The sequence below is a fragment of the Schistocerca piceifrons genome, chromosome X (genome assembly GCF_021461385.2).
Source record: "Schistocerca piceifrons isolate TAMUIC-IGC-003096 chromosome X, iqSchPice1.1, whole genome shotgun sequence".
In the NCBI taxonomy this organism is placed as follows: domain Eukaryota; kingdom Metazoa; phylum Arthropoda; class Insecta; order Orthoptera; family Acrididae; genus Schistocerca; species Schistocerca piceifrons.
In genome coordinates this window covers 397,847,037-397,858,905 of record NC_060149.1, presented here as the reverse complement: position 1 = coordinate 397,858,905, position 11,869 = coordinate 397,847,037, and the positions used below count along the sequence as shown (strand labels likewise).

Genomic DNA, 11,869 nt, shown 5'->3' with positions numbered 1-11,869 from the left:
TGTAGCAGAGGATATTGAACCTATACAAAGAATGGCAGCACAGATGGTCACAAGTTCGTTTGGTCTATTGGAGAGAATCGCGGGAACGCTGAAGAACATTGAAAGCTTGATGACAAGCGCCCGTGGAAACATGTTTACAAACAACCTTGATCATAAATTGTGTCCATACAGTAGTGGTGGTTTCTTATGACTATTAATCTGCTTACAAAGTTTCAAAAACCAATACTTCAAAGCACTATGGGACTTAAATCTGAGGTCATCAGTCCCCTAGAACTTAGATCTACTTAAACCTAACTAAGGACATCACACACATCCATGCCCGAGGCAGGATTCGAACCCGCGACCGTAGCAGCAGCGCGGTTCCAGACTGAAGCACCTAGAACCGCTCGGCCACTTCGGTCGGCAAAAAAACCAATACTAACTGAGGAAATCTAGGAATACATTACACTATAGCTCCCTGCGTATCGATGCAACAGGTACCGCGGAGACAAGATTATACTAATTACAGCATGCACAGAGGTATTTAATCAGTCATCCTTTCCGCACGGGAAGAAACAATAACAGAAGAGATAGTCATAAAGTTAAAATAATCAGCTCGAAAAAGCAAAGTTACGTGATGTAATTCCTTATTTAATTACTTATTTTTTCGTGCTTACCCCAACGCGTTTCGAGAATTTATCCTCATTTTCAAGTGTATTTGTTTACACACATATTTTTTGTGTTCATTGCATGTGTGATTTTCTGGCCCTATTGGATTGTAGTTGTCTTTTAGAGGCCACACTGCAATCGGAAACTTAGACAAATAGATATTGGAATTTTTTTATTTGCTAATGTTAGCGATAGTATATTTGTTTTTTATTTACAAGTATTGTGCCTCCTCCATAACTCAGAATATCACACACACGCAAATCATCACGTACACTGTTTGTTTTTGTGAGCAAACGTGCTACAGAGATATTATTACCACGCTATAGTTTCACAAAAGGTTTGTACACAGTCACAGGTTATAAATTTTCTGAGGATTACATAGAATATGTAAAGTCGTCAATTATAAAATTTATTTTACCTTTATTGACTATTGATTTATTGATTATGTTTCTATTTTCTTGTAGATGCAGAGCAGAGTCTGTGGAGTAATGTACACATTTATGGAAATTACTAGAGTTGTCATATGCTGGAGAAACAGTTGAAAAAATTTAGTGATTCACTATCTAGCTCATCATCGACAATTTCTTCTCCTTGCTTTTTGTACTGCAAAAAATTGCCAGCTCCGCCATTTAATCCATTATATGTGATTTTCGGAAGTGGCGGCGTATCTTCTATGCTTTTGAATGGATGTTGAGTGTTTTTATGTTTTTTGCTACTGATTGTTTCGTAAATTGGTTATTGTGTAACAGCTGGCGTGTTCATTGTACGTGTAATTTGAAAGTTCCTGCCAGTTTTTCCTATGTAGTAGTTTGAACATGTGATCGTCTCATATTTTTGATTCTAACCTGCTCCCCTACCACTGAACATCTACATCCACACTGAAGGACCAAATATAGTTATTCACTCAGTTTTAAACTCAAGAGACGATACGGCATCAAGCGTTTAAGAAACTCCTGTCAGATACTGTTTGGCAGCTGCGATTTTTTGTCATTCCAACAGAAACTCTAAGAGTGGTGGAGTGGCTCATGAGTGAAATGCGTTTCATAGTTTTTGTAGCCACAATGAACCCATGTCAGAACTCACACCGTTAACTTGGCAATAATTTACACCATACCACAGTCCTTAGGTCCTTATTTTAAAGTAAAATCATCCGAGCAGTGCTGAACTGGTCTGCTGAACACACTCCTGTAACTGTTGCATAGACACCTAACTTTTTTTCTCTCCACGTAGATGGAGCTCTTTGACAGGGAACTTCCAATGTAATTCCACGTCACGAATTACAGGCCTACATATACGGCTTATACTCGCTCGCGTTGCTCGGTGGATGTAGTTCCGCGTAAGTCTGGTAGATGTCAGTACAGTCGCTTTGGCCGCAAGTAGCGACTGCACTCGACTTCCCTGATGCTCATTCGACCATCTCATGCTCGAACTGCGGCTCAGCAACTTGTTAGGATCATGACGCATGAGTGTTAAATGAAGGAGTGCGAAAGCGAAGCTTGATTCGACTCAATAAAGACGGTCGTCATAACAATGTTTGGAAGAGATTTTCATTAGTGACTGATAAGGATGTCGGCTACATGTACTGTGGCAAGTGATCTTCTCTCCTTTCTTACAGATCCGCCTTACACATCTGATGGTTCATGCCTGTAGAAAACAACAAAGTACAAGTTCCGAAGTATTACCAATTTCAGTGAAAACTTCCGTAGTTAAAAAGGTGCGTAGAAATTTGTGCCAGAGATGTTTGTCCATCTACGTTAATACACTCCTGGAAATGGAAAAAAGAACACATTGACACCGGTGTGTCAGACCCACCATACTTGCTCCGGACACTGCGAGAGGGCTGTACAAGCAATGATCACACGCACGGCACAGCGGACACACCAGGAACCGCGGTGTTGGCCGTCGAATGGCGCTAGCTGCGCAGCATTTGTGCACCGCCGCCGTCAGTGTCAGCCAGTTTGCCGTGGCATACGGAGCTCCATCGCAGTCTTTAACACTGGTAGCATGCCGCGACAGCGTGGACGTGTACCGTATGTGCAGTTGACGGACTTTGAGCGAGGGCGTATAGTGGGCATGCGGGAGGCAGGGTGGACGTACCGCCGAATTGCTCAACACGTGGGGCGTGAGGTCTCCACAGTACATCGATGTTGTCGCCAGTGGTCGGCGGAAGGTGCACGTGCCCGTCGACCTGGGACCGGACCGCAGCGATGCACGGATGCACGCCAAGACCGTAGGATCCTACGCAGTGCCGTAGGGGACCGCACCGCCACTTCCCAGCAAATTAGGGACACTGTTGCTCCTAGGGTATCGGAGAGGACCATTCGCAACCGTCTCCATGAAGCTGGGCTACGGTCCTGCACACCGTTAGGCCGTCTTCCGCTAACGCCCCAACATCGTGCAGCCCGCCTCCAGTGGTGTCGCGACAGGCGTGAATGGAGGGACGAATGGAGACGTGTCGTCTTCAGCGATGAGAGTCGCTTCTGCCTTGGTGCCAATGATGGTCGTATGCGTGTTTGGCGCCGTGCAGGTGAGCGCCACAATCAGGACTGCATACGACCGAGGCACACAGGGCCAACACCCGGCGTCATGGTGTGGGGAGCGATCTCCTACACTGGCCGTACACCACTGGTGATTGTCGAGGGGACACTGAATAGTGCACGGTACATCCAAACCGTCATCGAACCCATCGTTCTACCATTCCTAGACCGGCAAGGGAACTTGCTGTTCCAACAGGACAATGCACGTCCGCATGTATCCCGTGCCACCCAACGTGCTCTAGAATGTGTAAGTCAACTACCCTGGCCAGCAAGATCTCCGGATCTGTCCCCCATTGAGCATGTTTGGGACTGGATGAAGCGTCGTCTCACGTGGTCTGCACGTCCAGCACGAACGCTGGTCCAACTGAGGCACCAGGTGGAAATGGCATGGCAAGCCGTTCCACAGGACTACATCCAGCATCTCTACGATCGTCTCCATGGGAGAATAGCAGCCTGCATTGCTGCGAAAGGTGGATATACACTGTACTAGTGCCGACATTGTGCATGCTCTGTTGCCTGTGTCTATGTGCCTGTGGGTCTGTCAGTGTGATCATGTGATGTATCTGACCCCAGGAATGTGTCAATAAAGTTTCCCCTTCCTGGGACAATGAATTCACGGTGTTCTTATTTCAATTTCCAGGAGTGTATAAACAGAAAGCAATGTAATGACGAAGCTAGCACTGTATTTTTAAGTGGTTTTCAATCTATTCTTCACATAATCTGTGTTTTCCGTTATACGTAAGACATCTGTCACTTCCTGTAGGTTTGTAAATAGTGACAGTGGAGGAATCTGAAGATGTGAGCGACATGTAAAAGGTAATCGATTGGTGGTGTAATGGGACTTCTGTTTGTAAGCTTACATACTTCCATAGTATTTTAAAATCATTTTGCTAACGAATACCGGTAGTTTCCACAATGGCATTTTTGTTGCAGGTATTTTGCTGGTCGTAATAGCGAATGTCAACAGACGCGATGTGAAACAACTTCACTTCCAGACTTGGAGGAATTCTAGAAGCCTTCTAGGTTGTAAAATATTGAAATGTGTCTGTCTGTAGAGAAATATTTCCAGCAATCGTCGAACATACCGGTATTCGTTAGGAAAATGATTTAGAAATACTATGGAAGCATGTAAGCTTACAAACAGATGTCCCATTACACCCCCTATCGATTACCTTTTACATGTCGCTCACATGTAGATCGTCGAGAGAAGTTTGATTTTATGAAGGTTACTTTGAGGTGTTTCAAATTTCAGACATTGGATATTTTATATGAATTATGGCAATTTGTTTGCTGCACAGTGGAGACTACGTAACACGTAACCCTATACATTTACATGTTACTTCAAAATTGTAATGAATATCATTCATGTTACAGCGAAATTGTAACAAAATGCCTCCGTCTTGCAGTGAAATTGTAACAAATAGCCCCTGTTTCAGCCAAAATTGTAACAAAGTGCCCTCTGTTACAGAGAATGTGTAATAAAATACCCCTGTTACGACAGGAATTGTACCAAATTACCTCCTTTTACAATGAAATTGTAAGCAATTGGCCCAACTAATTATTAGAAAAGGCTAAATGACAAATATGATGTGGTTAGACATTTTATATGTCAAAGTTATTCGTTGATACAGAATTTATTATGGACGCTCGTGCTCTAGCTAAAATAGGATTCTGACACACAGCACATGATGAAATGGAAGGTATACATTCAACACAAATAGCATTATTTCTGCATGGGAAACAATAGCACCCCCATCTCTTCAAGGAAACAAATTTTATATGGGTAAACATAGCACTCATTGTCACATCCTGTTGAGATGACGATGCTCTGGATGCTTTAGGACTAACAACCGTTACAGCATCCTGAAGCTAAATATTAGCTGAATCTCTTGCTGTAATTAATACATCTTTGTCTGACATACAGTATCTGTATGAAATATTATTCATATGATTTTCTCTACACATGATTTCTGTGGTGTTCATTCCATGCAGGTGACAAAATTTTAAACAGGTTTTTGAGTCACCTCTAAAAGTGACTACAGTCATGGGACACCTGTTTCCATGGATCAATATGCGTGGCATGATACGCAAGATCACATGCAATTATTTTGTGAACTGACTCATTTTTTCCAAAATCTATTTTCTTCTTAATTGTAAATGAAGCAAAACGTGTATTTATGGTTTAAGTCTTGTTATATATACTCCAAAACCCGAGATGATATCATTACCTGTGGCAGATGTAGTATTGGACAATTAGTTACAATTTTACTGCAGCATGGAGTAATCTGTTACAATTTCTCTGTAAAATGGGGTATTTTGTTATAATTTTCGTTGAAACAGGGGTTAATTTGTTACAATTTTTGTTGTTACAATAGTATTTTATTACAATTACAGGTTTTTCCTGAAAACAAGGCAGTTTGTTACAATTTCACTATAACATGAATAATATTTGTTGCAATTTTGCAGTAACACATAGATGTATGGCGTGAGTGTTAAGCAATCTCCCCTGTGCAGCACAACAAAATTCTTCAGTTTCTCTCCACTTTCCCACTTCATATAAAATATTCAAACCCTGAGTTTTTGTCTGGAATATTTCAGAGCAGGCTGGAAGTATTTTACTACAGACAAAATTATTTCAATGTCCTACAACCTAGTAGGCCTCTAGAATTCCTCCAACTCTGCATGTGCAGTTCTTTCACATTACATCTGCTGACACTTGCTATTGTGACCAGCGACAGATCTCCTGCACAAACGCCATTCTTGATGAACCATACCAGTATCCATCATCGAAATGATTTGGATATCATATGGAGGTGCGTAAGCTTACAGAAGTGTAAGCCCCACTGCCTTCCAATCGATTGTGGTTGAAATGGCTCTGAGCACTATGGGACTTAACATCTGAGGTCATCAGTCCCCTAGAACTCAGAACTACTTAAACCTAGCTAAGCTAAGGACATCACACACATCCATGCTCGAGGCAGGATTCGAACCTGCGACCGTAGTGGTCGCGCGGTTCCAGTCTGAAGCGCCTAGAACCGCTCGGCCACAGCGGCTGGCAATCGATTATGACATTGAAAAACTTTCACATTTCACTCACACCTTCAGCTTCCTCAACTATTACCATTTACAAATCTAATGGAACTGATAGATGCACTATGTATAAAAAAAAGCACTACGGCTTCAAGCCATGAGTGGCATACCGGTACCATCCGACCGTCGTGTCATCCTCCGTTGAGGATGCGGATAGTTGGGGCGTGGGGTCAGCACACCACTCTCCCGGTCGTTACGATGGTATTCTTGACCGAAGCCGCTACTGTACGGTCGAGTAGCTCCTCAATTGGCATCACGAGGATGAGTGCACCCCGATAAATGGCAACAGAGCGTGGCGGCCTGGACGGTCACCCATCCAAGTGCCGACCACGCCCGACAGCGCTTAACTTCGGTGATCTCACGGGAACCGGTGTATCCACTGCGGCAAGGCCGTTGCCCATATTATGTATAAAGTGAAACATTTATAATGTATGTGACGAATCGATCAAAATTCACTTAAAAATATAATGTTAGCCCGGACATTACGTTGTTCTCTGTTTATAGAGAGGGTGATTGGAGTTTAACGCTTTGTCTACATATATATCAAATTTATATCACACTAAGACACACCAATAGCGAAAATCAGCGTTAGTTAAAGAATAACACTGCCATCTTCAAAATGTGTGTAGCCGTTATAATACAGTTAGTTAAGGCGTTAAATCATTACCAAATTAATTTTGCGAGTTCTGACATGTTTTTGGTATGGCTTCCAAAACCATGACACACATTTCACTGGTGAGCTGCTCATCAACTCATACAGTATACTACGCTGTCAGCATGATTCAAAAAATTGCAGCTGCCAAATAGAATCTGAAAGGAATTTCGTAAATGCTTCATACCGTGTCGTGTGCTGAGTTTAAAACTGAGTTAAAGTATAAGTGTTCATCTTGCATTTTAAAATTTCCCCACCACTTTAACTTAGGTCACATGGGGCATGACTGCAGCACCATCACAAATAACATACTTATGTTGGAAATCGGAACTACGATCCCGCACAGTCGAATCAGCACTATATGAACGATGCCCATGTGCATGGAGCTGGCCATGAGCTGGGGAGTTAGAGTCAATGGTAATGGCTCCGATCCTCAGGTGACTGTAGCAGTACCAGTGAGTTGAGTTGGTGCGGTGCGGCATGGGGTGGGATCTCACCGGCAGTGATCTTTGCGAAGTGTGTTTTTGCTTAAATAAAGACACAAGTGTTGCTACTCAATCCCAGCAGTCACGGAAGTTGTTTAAACATTAAATATGAGCACAACACAAGTGAACTTAAACTTGAGGCAAGTGGGCTCTGAACTGTAACGTCATAGGACTAGGAAAAACCAATGATTTTCGTACTCTACCCACTTAGGATAGGATTCCTAACTTAGCACAAGTGCCGTGACAAGTGTGCTGGCTGCGTCATCGTACTGGGAAATCTAACAATCACGCAGGCTTCACCAGTATCCTCAGGTCCACCATCTAGGATTGCGACGTAACAGAGCTTGGAGAAACCTGCGAACCGTGCTGCCTGTGCCAGAATCTTCAGGTCCGCTAGCTTTGCTCGCACTCTTGGCTTCTGACGTCAGAGGGTTACGTCAATATTTGCTAGTCTTTCATCTTGGACTTTTGAATATAACAGCAATAGGACAATGACACATCTTGTATTTTCAACCAGGATAATTGTACATTGTGGATTTTTTTTATTTCCATCGATTTACCCTTAGGGCAACTACGCTACGTTAAAAGTGACGTCAGAAGGGGGTAGGAAAATCTTGGCTACTTAAAATTTTCCCTCCAATTCTTTAATTTCCCGCCATTTTATGCATAGGGCAACTCATCTGTGTCAGAGATATGGAGGGAGTGGGGGGGGGGGGGAGGGGATGTCTGGTGAAAATGCAAATCATTGATGAAAACATAGGGGGGACAGGGAGGGAAAATCTGGTAACAATTTAAACTGCGCTAGTATTAGTAGTAATGACACAGCTACATTACTACTTTCCAGTCTCGATGACCCCATACTCATTGCAATCATAATTGACTATATCGTTAGGTTAACATGGGAACACAAATGGATCGCCTGCTGTGGAGACTCATGTTCACCAATATATGCTGAATGGTTTGCTCTGAACCTCTTTTGTCTATTCCCTCGTCTGATATGTAACAGATCGCCGCCATTCGTTCTTTACAGGGTTAGCAAGTACACGTCTCCACGAGTTGTGGTGGGGCATTGACGTCCATCACTTTTCGCCTGTTCGTGGTTTCACCGTCCTTCAGCCACTTTCCACAGATGCTCACGATAATAGCACGCAAACAGCTGACCAAGTTCGCTGTTTCCGAGATGCTTATTGCCAGGGGCCGAGCCATAGCAATTTGCCATCTGTCAGTGTTGCTTATGACAGTGGATTTCTCTATTTGCGGCCCCTAGAATGTTTCCCCGTCCGTCTCTGCTCTGCTCCGTTTATATACTTTCCTTACCGCACTACGTGTATGCAACGCCACCAGACGGTATTCAGTCGTGATGAGCAGTGTTTATAACATGTTGACTCATTACGGTATGTTGTTCCTATGATATCGATACTTCAAAAAAATGGTTCAAATGGCTCTGAGCACTATGGGACTCAACATCTTAGGTCATAAGTCCCCTAGAACATAGAACTACTTAAACCTAACTAACCTAAGGACATCACACACACCCATGCCCGAGGCAGGATTCGAACCTGCGACCGTAGCAGTCCCGCGATACTTCAAAAGGAGCTGCAATGCAGCGGTGCCTTTGCGAGTTGATCAAAGACAGTGCCGGAGTGCCGCCTTTGTCAGGGGCTGAAAATGTTATCAGTAGTAATTAAATTCATCGCCAAACGAATTTCCACAGCTTCCTTCACCACCGAATCTCAGGACGATGAAATCGACACTTTCATACAGCACATAGTAACCGATATAAATGCATTGTTCTGCCATAGACGATTATTAGGCTGTAACAGACTTGTACTTTCTGTGTTCCGTGCATCTCTCCTGCACCATACTGGTCGTCTGCCTGATGCATGAAAGGCCTCACTCGCGGGAGGACCTTGCAAATCCCAGCCCTGCGGATCATCAATACATCCTTTATGCAACACAAAAGCGTTGCAGGACAAAATACCACTTGAACTTTGTTCTTGGTGAAGATACGACTTAATTTTGAAGATAGACTTCGCGTATATGGCAGTAAAGTCATGGATTTATGTGTACTTCATCTACCTCATTCGTTTAATTCGCCTTAGATTTTATCCGTATCGACTTTTGTATCCGTTGAAGAGACTACACATTTGCTTCAAAAGCTTCTTTTAAGGGGGAATGTAATGGATTTTGGACAAAAAATCGATTTTTCAAAAATATTATTTTCTTAATCTACACAGTTTAATCTATGTTGTGTGTGAATTTTATCGTGATAGCAGTTTTAGAAATACCTTTAAATTGTTAAAATGATTAACTCTGCATTGGCCGCCCCTCCCACCTTTTCCGACATTTGGGAAACTCCTTGCTTCAGCGGAATTTTTTTCGGTGTGAAGACTATTGCTTTCGATATCTTTGGCTGATATCTATATCTTTGCCTGAAAACTTTCTTGCATGTGGTTTATTTACGTTTTGACAGTAGTAACACATATTAGTAGGTGGAAGGTTGAATTCGCAAACCTTTACGTGGAAGTCAAGACTTATGCATAATGGGTGGTGGAAAAACTGTGTTTAGGAAACGGACTTTTCATGGAAATCGGTTTACCAACAAAAAAAGAGGAAGCAGCTCGAAATGAAGGACATAAGCTCTCAGCTTCAGCATCTAAACTTGGGATAGGAGAATTTTATAGGCGCGTGGATGATGTTGGTATGTAGTCCACTGGATTCAGACTTATTGATTCATTCAAAGCTGTAACAGATAAAAATCCGTACAATACAACAATAGAAAAGTTGGAATGTGTTGGCCACATCCAAAAGAAGCTTTGTGGTAGGCTTCGTCGCTTGCTGCAGGAGAAGAAAGGTGAAGTACTTGAGGATGAAAAACCACTAGGAGGAAAAGGCAGTACTCTGAAAGAAATTGATTCTCTTCAGTTATTTTGTGGGAGAGCTATCAGGAAAAACACACATAATTTAGAGGCAATGAGGCATATTGCGTGGGCAATTTTTTTCCACAAACTATCCACTGACCAAACACCAATGCACAATATGTGTCCGAAAGACGATTGGTGTAAGTTCAACAAAAGAAATGAGATGCATTACATAAACACTTATTACCGGAACCCGTTATGAATGCAATTAAGCCCACATTCAGGTTTCTTGCAAATCCTGATTTACTGAGGAAGTATCTTCACGGAAAGACACAAAATGCAAATGAAAACCTCAATAATTTAATTTGGATTAGATTCTCAAAAAGGACATTCTGTGGTCTTGAAGTACTCAAAATAGGTGTCTCTGATGCAGTTTTATGTTACAATAACGGAAATAATGGCAGAGTTGAAGTGCTGAAGAGAACTGGTATAGCCGGCCGGAGTGGCCGAGCGGTTCTAGGCGCTACAGTCTGGAGTCGGGCGGCCGCTACGGTCGCAGGTTCGAATCCTGCCTCGGGCATGGATGTGTGTGATGTCCTTAGGTTAGTTAGGTCTAAGTAGTTCTAAGTTCTAGGGGACTGATGACCTCAGCAGTTAAGTCTCATAGTGCTCAGAGCCATTTGAACCATTTTTAGAACTGGTATAGATCCTGGTGTGTTTGCAACAAAAGCATTTTACAGCATTGACGAGAGCAGGGTCAAGAAAGCTAACACATCAGTGTCTTACCTGCAAATACCGGCCAGACAGATTCGAAGAGGAGAGAAGAGAAACCTCGAGGATGAGGTGTATCAGTATGGAGGATTTTAAAACTGAGGTAAGTATGAGAAGAAAATCTTTGAACTTCACTTTCTCTGTTTTACATTTTTTGGGTTATTAGAAGCCTTTTCTCAAAAGGTATATGCGCTAATGCTATGAAATTTTCAGGAACTGTTCGCAACGTGTTGCTGTCTCCCTGGAACTAAAAAATACGAGATGCTGTTGTTACATCCTGATTTTTAGATGATTTTATGTAGAAAAAAAGTTAATTTTGGATGTGCAAAATTAAAAACTGATGATGATACATTTCGTACCATAAATTAATAACTGTAGTTCAGTGTTCTTAAACCTTCTCAGGACACTACAACAAAATTGTCAGATTAATTGCATGATTCAAATTTGAGTTATGGCTTTTTATAAAAAAGATATATAAAAAAATTAAAAACTCAAATTTCTGGCAAAATATTAACCCTGTATATTTAATTATATTTTTCCGTTAAAACACAGCTCTTTTGCTTTACACAAGAAAAATTTTAGATTTGTACATTAAAAAATATGGCTGTAACGATTTTTTAAATAAATGTTTACATTTCCCGTTACATCCCCCCTAACCTCATATTGCAAACTGCTCTCGTCAGCAACGCTGTGTGCCCTACGAACCAAAGTTCAGGTAGCATGCACCGTCTACAAAGGGTAGTGGCAGCTATTTGCATGTAAATACCAGTCCGTATGAGTCGCCGTGCGATTAGCTGCATATCCCGAGTTGCAACATTCTTCCGA

The 11,869-nt window shown here is 42.2% G+C and overlaps 1 pseudogene; it reads right to left on the bottom strand.

Annotated features, from left to right (window-relative positions):
- Positions 1–6,555: 6,555 nt before the first annotated feature.
- LOC124723675 lies at positions 6,556–6,673 on the bottom strand (annotated as a pseudogene).
- Positions 6,674–11,869: the final 5,196 nt, after the last annotated feature.